The following is a 12638-nucleotide window of genomic DNA, read 5'->3' as shown; positions in this document are numbered from 1 at the left end:
ACCTCAGCATATAAGGCTCCAAGGAGGCCTTGGAACACTGCTGCTGCCGCTTTGCTGTGTGTTTGTGGGGAGGGCTCTTCCCCCTGCTAGCCCATTCTCCATCTTGGACTTGGGGACGGGCCCCATACTCCACCTCAGCATAAAAGACTCCAAGGAGGCCCGGAACACTGCTGCTGCCGCTTTGCCGGTGAGTCTTGGGGAGGACCGCTGCCCTGCAAGCCCATTCCCCACCTTGGGCCTGGGGGCGGGCCCCAGACTCCACCTCAGCATATAAGGCTCCAAGGAGGCCTTGGAACACTGCTGCTGCCGCTTTGCTGTGTGTTTGTGGGGAGGGCTCTTCCCCCTGCTAGCCCATTCTCCATCTTGGACTTGGGGACGGGCCCCATACTCCACCTCAGCATAAAAGACTCCAAGGAGGCCCGGAACACTGCTGCTGCCGCTTTGCCGGTGAGTCTTGGGGAGGACCGCTGCCCTGCAAGCCCATTCCCCACCTTGGGCCTGGGGGCGGGCCCCAGACTCCACCTCAGCATATAAGGCTCCAAGGAGGCCTTGGAACACTGCTGCTGCCGCTTTGCCGTGTGTTTGTGGGGAGGGCTCTTCCCCCTGCAGGCCCACTCTCCATCAGGCCAGGGGGCGGGGCCCACGCTCACCACTGCCGCAGCTTTGGGGACACTAGTGCTGCTGCAGCGGTTGTTTGAAGTGTTTTTATATGTTAAACTGTTTTTATTTTTGCTTTATTGTACCACCATAAGCGGTGGTTTTTATCCATGTATTTTTTATTTTGTTTTGGTTTATTTTGGGTTGGGGTTGGGTGGTTGTGGAGTGGGGTGGGGATTGGTTTTGTTTTCATGTAATTGTTTTTTATTTGTTTGCTTTTATATTCTGTAAATGGAGGCGAATATTAGGCTTGGGATTCCTACTGTGGAGGGGCGAGGGAGGTATGGCGGTGGGGGCAGATGTCATAGGCGAAGGGGATCGAGATACGGATATGCTCGTACCCCTTCCAATCTGCGCCCCATCCCGAGAGACGAGGGTAGAGTGAGCAAGGATTACTCACCTCCGTCACTGGTGTTGTGCAATGCCAGGTCTATAGGCAACAAAACCGCCACCCTGCGAGATTTCTTCAGCTCGCAGGGGGTTGACCTGGCATGTGTGACTGAGACCTGGGTGCGCGAAGGGGATACTGTTACCTTACGAGAGATGGCGCCCCCGGGTTTCTCCGTCCTTCACCAGTCGCGGACTGTGGGCCGGGGGGGAGGGGTGGCGTTATTAATCCGGGAAGATTGTTCTTTCAGGGCTCTACCATCGCCATCGATCCCCGGCATTGAATGTGTTGGCCTAGTGTGGGGCTCCGAGGTGAGCTTGGCTGTCTGGCTGGTGTACCGGCCACCTAGCGCACCAGCAGCCACCCTGTCAGGCCTGCTGGAGGCGGTGGCCGGCTGGGCCTTGGAGTTCCCTAACCTATTGGTATTGGGGGACTTCAACATCCATGCTGATGCCACTCCCTCCTCACAGGCTCTGGACCTGGTGTCTTCCATGGCGACACTAGGGCTCTCCCAGTTTGTTTCGGGCCCCACACATCAAGCAGGCCACACGCTGGATTTGATCTTTGGCATTGGTATAGATGTGATCATGTTTCCTTCGATGAAGGTGCCATGGTCTGATCACTATGCTCTGAAAGCCAGGATTGACGTTCCACCCCCACCCTGCTTGGGTGGTGAGCCAATTTGGGCTCGCCCGCAGAGGCTGATGGACCCTGATAGATTCCATCAAGTCTTGCAGGACCTTTCTCCCCCTGGCGACTCATTGACTGAGCTTGTTGAGGCCTGGAATACCCAGCTCCTAGCAGCCATCAATGAGATCGCACCTAAGCGCCCTCTGCGACCCCGCAGAAACCGGGCTCCCTGGTTTACCGAGGAGCTCCGGAAAATGAAGCGGGACCTCAGACGGCTAGAGCGAGTATGGCGGGGTGCCCGTGACGGAGCTTCAAGAACATCTTATAGGGTTTTTATGAAAACCTACGAGATGGCAGTGAAGGCCGCTAAGAAGTCCTACTTCTCGGCCTCCATTGCATCCGCTAGCTCTCGCCCGGCGCAATTATTTAGTATAATTCGGTCTTTAACGTCCCTTGAAGGACAGCCAAATTTAAATAACAATTTGACACACAGCTGTGAGGCATTCGCGAGCTTTTTTGCGGAGAAGGTCTTGTTGCTCCGCCATGACCTCCCTGCCAATTTGGATACAATAAAGGAACTGGAGGCCCCTCGACTGTCCTCGGGTTCAGTATTAGACCACTTTGACTGGATATCCCCAGCCGATGTGGACAGACTCCTCCGAGCTGGAAAGCCCACCACCTGTCCTCTCGACCCGTGCCCGTCCTGGCTGATTAGAGCGTGTCCAGACGAGGTGCAGGCCCCCCTGGGGGATATCATCAATCTGTCCCTTGGCACCGGGACATTCCCAGGGGAACTGAAGGAGGCAGTGGTGCGCCCGCTCTTAAAGAAAACATCATTAGATCCTTTAGATCTATCCAATTACCGCCCAGTTTCGAATCTTCCATTCCTGGGTAAGGCGATTGAGAGAGCGGTTGCTGAACAGCTTGGTAGGTTTCTGGATGAAACATCAGCTCTGGATCCATTCCAGTCCGGCTTCCGCGCTGGTCATGGGACCGAGACGGCTCTGGTCGCCCTAACAGATGATCTCCGCAGGCAGCTGGATCGAGGCGGGTCGGGGCTGCTGATTCTTCTAGACCTGTCAGCAGCCTTCGACATGGTCGATCACGAACTCCTGGACCACCGCCTTGCTGACGTGGGGATTCAGTGCACAGTCCTTCAATGGCTGCGCTCGTTTCTCTCTGGTCGGGGACAGAGGGTGGCGCTTGGGGGGGAATTGTCATCCCGCCACTCCTTGGTGTGTGGTGTGCCCCAGGGTGCAATACTCTCCCCGATGCTTTTTAACATCTTTATGCGCCCCCTCGCTCAGCTTGTCCGGAGTTTTGGGCTGGGCTGCCATCAGTATGCTGATGACACCCAACTCTATCTGTTGATGGACGGCCACCCAGACTCGGCCCCAGACACACTGATCAGATGCTTGGAGGCTGTGGCTGGATGGTTTCGTGGGAGCCGGCTGAAGTTAAATCCTTCGAAGACAGAGGTCCTCTGGCTGGGACGGGACGACATGGGACTGAGGGGGCAACTCCCATCTCTTGCGGGGGTGCAATTAGTGCCAGCACCGTCCGTTAAGGGTTTGGGTGTAATCTTCGATACCTCCCTCTCCATGGAGGCGCAGATTGCAGCTATAACAAAGGCGGCATTTTTTCATCTCCGCCAAGCTAAGCAGTTGGCTCCTTACCTCTCTCGCCCTGACCTAGCCACTGTGATCCACGCGACGGTCACCTCCAGACTGGATTATTGTAACTCGCTCTACGTGGGGCTGCCCTTGAGACTGACCCAGAAACTCCAGCGGGTGCAGAATGCCGCAGCGAGACTCCTTACGGGGTCTTCGCTTAGAGATCACATTCATCCGGTGCTATATAAGCTGCACTGGCTCCCGGTGGAGTACAGGATCAGGTTTAAGGTGCTGGTTTTAACCTTCAAAGCCCTATACGGCCTAGGGCCCTCGTACCTACGGGACCGCCTCTCCTGGTATGCCCCACAGAGGAACTTACGGTCTTCAAATAAAAACACCTTGAAGGTCCCAAGCCACAGAGAGGTTAGGCTGGCCTCAACTAGAGCCAGGGCTTTTTCGGCTGCGGCTCCAACCTGGTGGAACGCTCTGTCACAAGAGACAAGGGCCCTGCAGGACTTGACATCTTTCCGCAGGGCATGCAAGACAGAGCTGTTCCACCTGGCCTTTGGTCAGGGCGCAGCCTGACTCCCTCCTTTGGCAATCTTTACAAGACTTTAGTTTATGGTTGCCATTAATTTTGATTTTAATTCATTTTTATAATGTTGTACTGTTTTAGTGTTGTTAGCCGCCCTGAGCCCGGCTTCGGCTGGGGAGGGCGGGATATAAATAAAATTTATTATTATTATTATTATTATTATTCCTGTAATAATTTTTCAATAGACTGTGTATTGGTATTCACCTTCTGTCCCAAATTATTAATGCTTGTAGTATTCAAGTCAATTTTAACTGATGCTTCAGCTACTTGTTTATTTGTCTCAGCTACCTGCTTAGCTAAATTTTCCAAAGATTCATTGGTTTTTCCAAGTGCATGTGCCAAAACGTCTTCGGACGACATAACTTTCGGTTTGACCTGTGGAGGAGCAGCCCCTGATGTTCCAGATGCTCCAGATGTTGAAGCCCTTCGCTGCTGTGCAGTGTCTGTCCGATAGTGTCTGCCAGACCTAGTAGTTTTTTCCTGCGCCAGCTCTAACTTTCCTCTCCCATCTGCCATAACACTCTCATGAGAGTCCAAGGTCAATCCCACAGTTAAGAGTTTGTTTTGAGATGGAATTTTCCTCGAGCCCAGTTGTTGTTGTAACAATGTCAATCCTCCTCTAGGGGGACACAGTAACAGCCGAAGCTTGCAACTTTTAATAACAAAGATAGTCCTTATGAGTCCCCCAATTCACTTAAAAATAACAGTTTCAGTACAAACAAAAAAAATTCCTTCCAGTAGCACCTTAAAGACCTGTGTCCGGTCAGATTCGGAATGAGTTATCCGCCACCGGCGCTCTAGCCGTCTCAACGATTGTTTCATTGCCCTCAGATCCGTGGAAAACCACGGGGCTGTCTGGGCTCCATGCAATCGGAGAGGGCGCTTCGGAGCCAAACAGTAAATAGCCCTGGTTACCTCCACATTCCAGCGGGCCACCAGGGAATCGGCTGAAAGGCCATCAACATGGGATAAAGCATCCCCTACCACTCTCTGGAAACCATTTGGATCCATTAAGTGGCGGGGGCGGACCATCCGAATTGGTCCCACCTCCCTGCAGAGGGGATGGGTCGCAGAGAAGTCCAGTTGCACCAGGAAGTGATCTGACCATGGCACTTCTTTCGTTTTGCTTTTACTTAGTGTCAGATCACCAACATCCATAGAGGTAAATACCAGGTCCAAGGCATGTCCGCGGCTATGGGTTGGGCCAGACTTATTCAGGGACAGCCCCATGGAGGCCATGCTTTCCACGAAGTCCCGAGCGGCCCCTTGTAAGGTCGTGTCGGCATGGATGTTAAAATCCCCTAGGACGACCAAGCTAGGTGTCTCCAGGAGAACATCCGCCACGACCTGAAGCAGCTCGGGCAGGGAATCCTTGGTGCAGCGGGGAGGTCGGTACACCAAAAGGAATCCTGTACTGCCCCTATTGCCCAACTTCCAGAACATGCACTCGGAATACTGGGTCTTCCCAATAGGACGCCTGGTGCAAACTAATGACTTCCTAAAAATCACTGCAAACACATGACCTGGGTTGCTGTGCGTAAGAGAAACCTGGTGGACAAGCAGCTACAAAGACAGGCCCATCTGCTTCATCCAACCAAGTCTCTGTTACACATGCCAGGTCAAGTCCTCCATCCATGATCAAGTCATGGATGGCAGTGGTCTTATGAATCATTGACCTGGCATTGCACAGCAGCACCTTCAGGTCATGTGGGTATCCCTTGCTGATTCTAGTATCCATCCGGTCAGGACCAGACCCGGAGGCAGGAATAGTCCTCAGACAATGACTAAACCAGCCCCCTCTGTAATGACATGGTCTAGTCTTAGTGTAACTCCTCCTCCTACCCGTGATCACTGAGATCGGTTGTCCCAGTGCATCCCCCTCTGTGGAACATGCCCCAGCAATTTTGTGGGCTGGGGCCCACTCCCCGGCAGCCCTGACCCCTCCCCCTAAGATCAAAATAACACCTTAAACAAACAAACAAAACCAATGAAACAGTACAAACAAAAAAATGTAAAAATTACAAAAACATCAAAATAAAATAAATCACAAAGTATTGGAAGAATGGCAGATGAAGGTGATAGACTATATGGGACTGGCAGAAATGACTGGGAGAATCCGAGACCAGGGGAGAGAGACAGCTGAAGAAGATTGGAAGAAATTTAAGACTATCTTAAGAAACATTGCAAAATTAATGAATGTTAGAATGACGTTGGTTTAGAAATTACGTGGTTTCCAGCTGTAATGGATAAGTAAAATGAAAAAAAAGGTTAAAACTTAAATGAAAAACAAGGGAAAGGATTTGCTGAATTAATAAATCAGAAATTGGAATACAGAAAGCGGAGGTATGGGGAAGTCGGGGAAGTAAGTTATAAGAAAATAAGGGATTGTAATTCTACTTGTTTTTTGTTATTTTTGTCCGTTTGTATTTTTGCTCTGTTTTGTTTTTATATAAATCTCTGAAACTTCAATAATTTTTTTTTAAAGGAGCAGGGCCCTCAGGAACTCACTCAGGGGAGTCCTCCCGGGCAGCAGGCAGCAAGCAGCAAGCAGTCCTTGTGAGGCTTCAGGCCCCGCCCCAGGCCAGATGGTAAGTGGCAAGAGCAGGGCCCTCAGGCACTTACTCAGGGGAGTCTCCCGGGCAGCAGGCAGCAAGCAGCAAGCAGTCCTTGTGAGGCTTCAGGCCCCGCCCCAGGCCAGATGGTAAGTAGAAGGAAGGAGCAGAGCCCTCAGGCACTCACTCAGGGGAGTCCTCCCGGGCAGGAGGCAGCAAGCAGCAAGCAGTCCTTGTGAGGCTTCAGGCCCTGCCCCAGGCCAAATGGTAAGTGGCAAGAGCAGGGCCCTCAGTCACTCACTCAGGGGAGTCCTCTTGGGCAGCGGCAGCAAGCAGCAAGCAGTCCTTGTGAGGCTTCAAGCCCCGCCCCAGGCCAGATGGTAAGTGGCAGGAAGGAGCAGGGCCCTCAGGCACTCACACAGGGGAGTCTCCCGGGCAGCAGGCAGCAAGCAGCAAGCAGTACTTGTGAGGCTTCAGGCCCCGCCCCAGGCCAGATGGTAAGTGGCAAGAACAGGGCCCTCAGGCACTCACTCAGAGGAGTCCTCCCGGGCAGGAGGCAGCAAGCAGCAAGCAGTCCTTGTGAGGCTTCAGGCCCCACCCCAGGCCAGATGGTAAGTTGCAGGAAGGAGCAGGGCCCTCAGGCACTCACTCAGGGGAGTCCTTATGGGCAGGACGCAGCAAGCAGCAAGCAGTCCTTGTGAGGCTTCAGGCCCCGCCCCAGGCCAGACTGTAAGGGGCAAGAGCAGGGCCCTCAGGCACTCATTCAGAGGAGTCCTCCCGGGCAGCAGGCAGCAAGCAGTCCTTGTGAGGCTTCAGGCCCCGCCCCAGGCCAGATGGTAAGTGGCAAGAGCAGGGCCCTCAGGCACTCACTCGGGGTGTCCTCCTGGGCAGCAGGCAGCAGGCAGCAAGCAGCAAGCAGCAAGCAGCAAGCAGTCCTTGTGAGGCTTCAGGCCCCGCCCCAGGCCAGATGGTAAGTGGCAAGAGCAGGGCCCTCAGGCACTCACTCAGAGGAGTCCTCCCGGGCAGGAGGCAGCAAGCAGCAAGCAGTCCTTGTGAGGCTTCAGGCCCCACCCCAGGCCAGATGGTAAGTTGCAGGAAGGAGCAGGGCCCTCAGGCACTCACTCAGGGGAGTCCTTATGGGCAGGACGCAGCAAGCAGCAAGCAGTCCTTGTGAGGCTTCAGGCCCCGCCCCAGGCCAGACTGTAAGGGGCAAGAGCAGGGCCCTCAGGCACTCATTCAGAGGAGTCCTCCCGGGCAGGAGGCAGCAAGCAGCAAGCAGTCCTTGTGAGGCTTCAGGCTCTGCCCCAGGCCAGATGGTAAGTGGCAAGAGCAGGGCCCTCAGGCACTCACTCAGGGGAGTCCTCCTGGGCAGGAGGCAGCAAGCAGCAAGCAGTCCTCATGAGGCTTCAGGCCCCGCCCCAGGCCAGATGGTAAGTGACAAGAGCAGGGCCCTCAAGCACTCACTCAGGGGAGTCCTCCTGGGCAGCGGCAGCAAGCAGCAAGCAGTCCTTGTGAGGCTTCAGGCCCCGCCCCAGGCCAGATGGTAAGTGGCAGGAAGGAGCAGGGCCCTCAGGCACTCACTTAGAGTCTCCCGGGCAGCAGGCAGCAAGCAGTCCTTGTGAGGCTTCAGGCCCCGCCCCAGGCCAGATGGTAAGTGGCAAGAGCAGGGCCCTCAGGCACTCACTCGGGGGGTCCTCCTGGGCAGCAGGCAGCAGGTAGCAAGCAGCAAGCAGCAAGCAGTCCTTGTGAGGCTTCAGGCCCCGCCCCAGGCCAGATGGTAAGTGGCAAGAGCAGGGCCCTCAGGCACTCACTCAGAGGAATCCTCCCGGGCAGGAGGCAGCAAGCAGCAAGCAGTCCTTGTGAGGCTTCAGGCCCCGCCCCAGGCCAGATGGTAAGTGGCAGGAAGGAGCAGGGCCCTCAGGCACTCACTCAGGGGAGTCCTCATGGGCAGAAGGCAGCAAGCAGCAAGCAGTCCTTGTGAAGCTTCAGACCCGGCCCCAGGCCAGATGGTAAGTGACAAGAGCAGGGCCCTCAGGCACTCACTCAGAGGACTCCTCCCGGGCAGGAGGCAGCAAGCAGCAAGCAGTCCTTGTGAGGCTTCAGGCCCCGCCCCAGGCCCGAAGGTAAGTGGCAGGAAGGAGCAGGGCCCTCAGGCACTCAGAGGAGTCCTCCCGGGCAGGAGGCAGCAAGCAGCAAGCAGTCATGTGAGGCTTCAGGCCCCGCCCCTGGCCAGATGGTAAGTGGCAGGAGCAGGGCCCTCAGGCACTCACTCAGAGGAGTCCTCCCGGGCAGCAGGCAGCAAGCAGCAAGCAGTCCTTGTGAGGCTTCAGGCCCCGCCCCAGGCCAGATGGTAAGTGGCAGGAAGGAGCAGGGCCCTCAGGCACTCACTCAGAGGAGTCCTCATGGGCAGAAGGCAGCAAGCAGCAAGCAGTCCTTGTGAGGCTTCAGACCCGGCCAGATGGTAAGTGACAAGAGCAGGGCCCTCAGGCACTCACTCAGAGGAGTCCTCCCGGGCAGGAGGCAGGAAGCAGCAAGCAGTCCTTGTGAGACTTCAGGCCCCGCCCCAGGCCAGATGGTAAGTGGCAGGAAGGAGCAGGGCCCTCAGGCACTCACTCAGGGGAGTCCTTATGGGCAGGACGCAGCAAGCAGCAAGCAGTCCTTGTGAGGCTTCAGGCCCTGCCCAAGGCCAGATGGTAAGTGGCAGGAAGGAGCAGGGCCCTCAGGCACTCACTCAGGGGAGTCCTCCCGGGCAGGAGGCAGCAAGCAGCAAGCAGTCCTTGTGAGGCTTCAGGCCCCGCCCCAGGCCAGATGGTAAGTGGCAGGAAGGAGCAGGGCCCTCAGGCACTCACTCAGGGGAGTCCTCATGGGCAGAAGGCAGCAAGCAGCAAGCAGTCCTTTTGAGGCTTCAGACCCGGCCCCAGGCCAGATGGTAAGTGACAAGAGCAGGGCCCTCAGGCACTCACTCAGAGGAGTCCTCCCGGGCAGGAGGCAGCAAGCAGCAAGCAGTCCTTGTGAGGCTTCAGGCCCCACCCCAGGCCAGATGGTAAGTGGCAGGAAGGAGCAGGGCCCTCAGGCACTCACTCAGGGGAGTCCTTATGGGCAGGACGCAGCAAGCAGCAAGCAGTCCTTGTGAGGCTTCAGGCCCCGCCCCAGGCCAGACTGTAAGGGGCAAGAGCAGGGCCCTCAGGCACTCATTCAGAGGAGTCCTCCCGGGCAGGAGGCAGCAAGCAGCAAGCAGTCCTTGTGAGGCTTCAGGCTCTGCCCCAGGCCAGATGGTAAGTGGCAAGAGCAGGGCCCTCAGGCACTCACTCAGGGGAGTCCTCCTGGGCAGGAGGCAGGAAGCAGCAAGCAGTCCTTGTGAGACTTCAGGCCCCGCCCCAGGCCAGATGGTAAGTGGCAGGAAGGAGCAGGGCCCTCAGGCACTCACTCAGGGGAGTCCTCCCGGGCAGGAGGCAGCAAGCAGCAAGCAGTCCTTGTGAGGCTTCAGGCCCTGCCCAAGGCCAGATGGTAAGTGGCAGGAAGGAGCAGGGCCCTCAGGCACTCACTCAGGGGAGTCCTCCCGGGCAGGAGGCAGCAAGCAGCAAGCAGTCCTTGTGAGGCTTCAGGCCCCGCCCCAGGCCAGATGGTAAGTGGCAGGAAGGAGCAGGGCCCTCAGGCACTCACTCAGGGGAGTCCTCATGGGCAGAAGGCAGCAAGCAGCAAGCAGTCCTTTTGAGGCTTCAGACCCGGCCCCAGGCCAGATGGAAAGTGACAAGAGCAGGGCCCTCAGGCACTCACTCAGAGGAGTCCTCCCGGGCAGGAGGCAGCAAGCAGCAAGCAGTCCTTGTGAGGCTTCAGGCCCCGCCCCAGGCCAGATGGTAAGTGGCAGGAAGGAGCAGGGCCCTCAGGCACTCACTCAGGGGAGTCCTCATGGGCAGAAGGCAGCAAGCAGCAAGCAGTCCTTTTGAGGCTTCAGACCCGGCCCCAGGCCAGATGGAAAGTGACAAGAGCAGGGCCCTCAGGCACTCACTCAGAGGAATCCTCCCGGGCAGGAGGCAGCAAGCAGCAAGCAGTCCTTGTGAGGCTTCAGGCCCCACCCCAGGCCAGATGGTAAGTTGCAGGAAGGAGCAGGGCCCTCAGGCACTCACTCAGGGGAGTCCTTATGGGCAGGACGCAGCAAGCAGCAAGCAGTCCTTGTGAGGCTTCAGGCCGCGCCCCAGGCCAGACTGTAAGGGGCAAGAGCAGGGCCCTCAGGCACTCATTCAGAGGAGTCCTCCCGGGCAGGAGGCAGCAAGCAGCAAGCAGTCCTTGTGAGGCTTCAGGCTCTGCCCCAGGCCAGATGGTAAGTGGCAAGAGCAGGGCCCTCAGGCACTCACTCAGGGGAGTCCTCCTGGGCAGGAGGCAGCAAGCAGCAAGCAGTCCTTGTGAGGCTTCAGGCCCCGCCCCAGGCCAGATGGTAAGTGACAAGAGCAGGGCCCTCAGGCACTCACTCGGGGGGTCCTCCTGGGCAGCAGGCAGCAGGCAGCAAGCAGCAAGCAGCAAGCAGTCCTTGTGAGGCTTCAGGCCCCGCCCCAGGCCAGATGGTAAGTGGCAAGAGCAGGGCCCTCAGGCACTCACTCAGAGGAGTCCTCCCGGGCAGGAGGCAGCAAGCAGCAAGCAGTCCTTGTGAGGCTTCAGACCCGGCCCCAGGCCAGATGGTAAGTGACAAGAGCAGGGCCCTCAGGCACTCACTCAGAGGACTCCTCCCGGGCAGGAGGCAGCAAGCAGCAAGCAGTCCTTGTGAGGCTTCAGGCCCCGCCCCAGGCCCGAAGGTAAGTGGCAGGAAGGAGCAGGGCCCTCAGGCACTCAGAGGAGTCCTCCCGGGCAGGAGGCAGCAAGCAGCAAGCAGTCATGTGAGGCTTCAGGCCCCGCCCCTGGCCAGATGGTAAGTGGCAGGAGCAGGGCCCTCAGGCACTCACTCAGAGGAGTCCTCCCGGGCAGCAAGCAGCAAGCAGTCCTTGTGAGGCTTCAGGCCCCGCCCCAGGCCAGATGGTAAGTGGCAGGAAGGAGCAGGGCCCTCAGGCACTCACTCAGGGGAGTCCTCATGGGCAGAAGGCAGCAAGCAGCAAGCAGTCCTTGTGAGGCTTCAGACCCGGCCAGATGGTAAGTGACAAGAGCAGGGCCCTCAGGCACTCACTCAGAGGAGTCCTCCCGGGCAGGAGGCAGGAAGCAGCAAGCAGTCCTTGTGAGACTTCAGGCCCCGCCCCAGGCCAGATGGTAAGTGGCAGGAAGGAGCAGGGCCCTCAGGCACTCACTCAGGGGAGTCCTTATGGGCAGGACGCAGCAAGCAGCAAGCAGTCCTTGTGAGGCTTCAGGCCCTGCCCAAGGCCAGATGGTAAGTGGCAGGAAGGAGCAGGGCCCTCAGGCACTCACTCAGGGGAGTCCTCATGGGCAGAAGGCAGCAAGCAGCAAGCAGTCCTTTTGAGGCTTCAGACCCGGCCCCAGGCCAGATGGTAAGTGACAAGAGCAGGGCCCTCAGGCACTCACTCAGAGGAGTCCTCCCGGGCAGGAGGCAGCAAGCAGCAAGCAGTCCTTGTGAGGCTTCAGGCCCCACCCCAGGCCAGATGGTAAGTGGCAGGAAGGAGCAGGGCCCTCAGGCACTCACTCAGGGGAGTCCTTATGGGCAGGACGCAGCAAGCAGCAAGCAGTCCTTGTGAGGCTTCAGGCCCCGCCCCAGGCCAGACTGTAAGGGGCAAGAGCAGGGCCCTCAGGCACTCATTCAGAGGAGTCCTCCCGGGCAGGAGGCAGCAAGCAGCAAGCAGTCCTTGTGAGGCTTCAGGCTCTGCCCCAGGCCAGATGGTAAGTGGCAAGAGCAGGGCCCTCAGGCACTCACTCAGGGGAGTCCTCCTGGGCAGGAGGCAGCAAGCAGCAAGCAGTCCTTGTGAGGCTTCAGGCCCCGCCCCAGGCCAGATGGTAAGTGGCAGGAAGGAGCAGGGCCCTCAGGCACTCACTCAGAGGAGTCCTCCCGGGCAGGAGGCAGGAAGCAGCAAGCAGTCCTTGTGAGACTTCAGGCCCCGCCCCAGGCCAGATGGTAAGTGGCAGGAAGGAGCAGGGCCCTCAGGCACTCACTCAGGGGAGTCCTCCCGGGCAGGAGGCAGCAAGCAGCAAGCAGTCCTTGTGAGGCTTCAGGCCCTGCCCAAGGCCAGATGGTAAGTGGCAGGAAGGAGCAGGGCCCTCAGGCACTC

Source organism: Podarcis gaigeae (genome assembly GCF_964106915.1).
Source record: "Podarcis gaigeae genome assembly, chromosome: W".
Lineage (NCBI taxonomy): Eukaryota > Metazoa > Chordata > Lepidosauria > Squamata > Lacertidae > Podarcis > Podarcis gaigeae.
The sequence above is the reverse complement of the archived record's forward strand: the minus strand, read 5'-3'. Positions refer to the sequence as shown.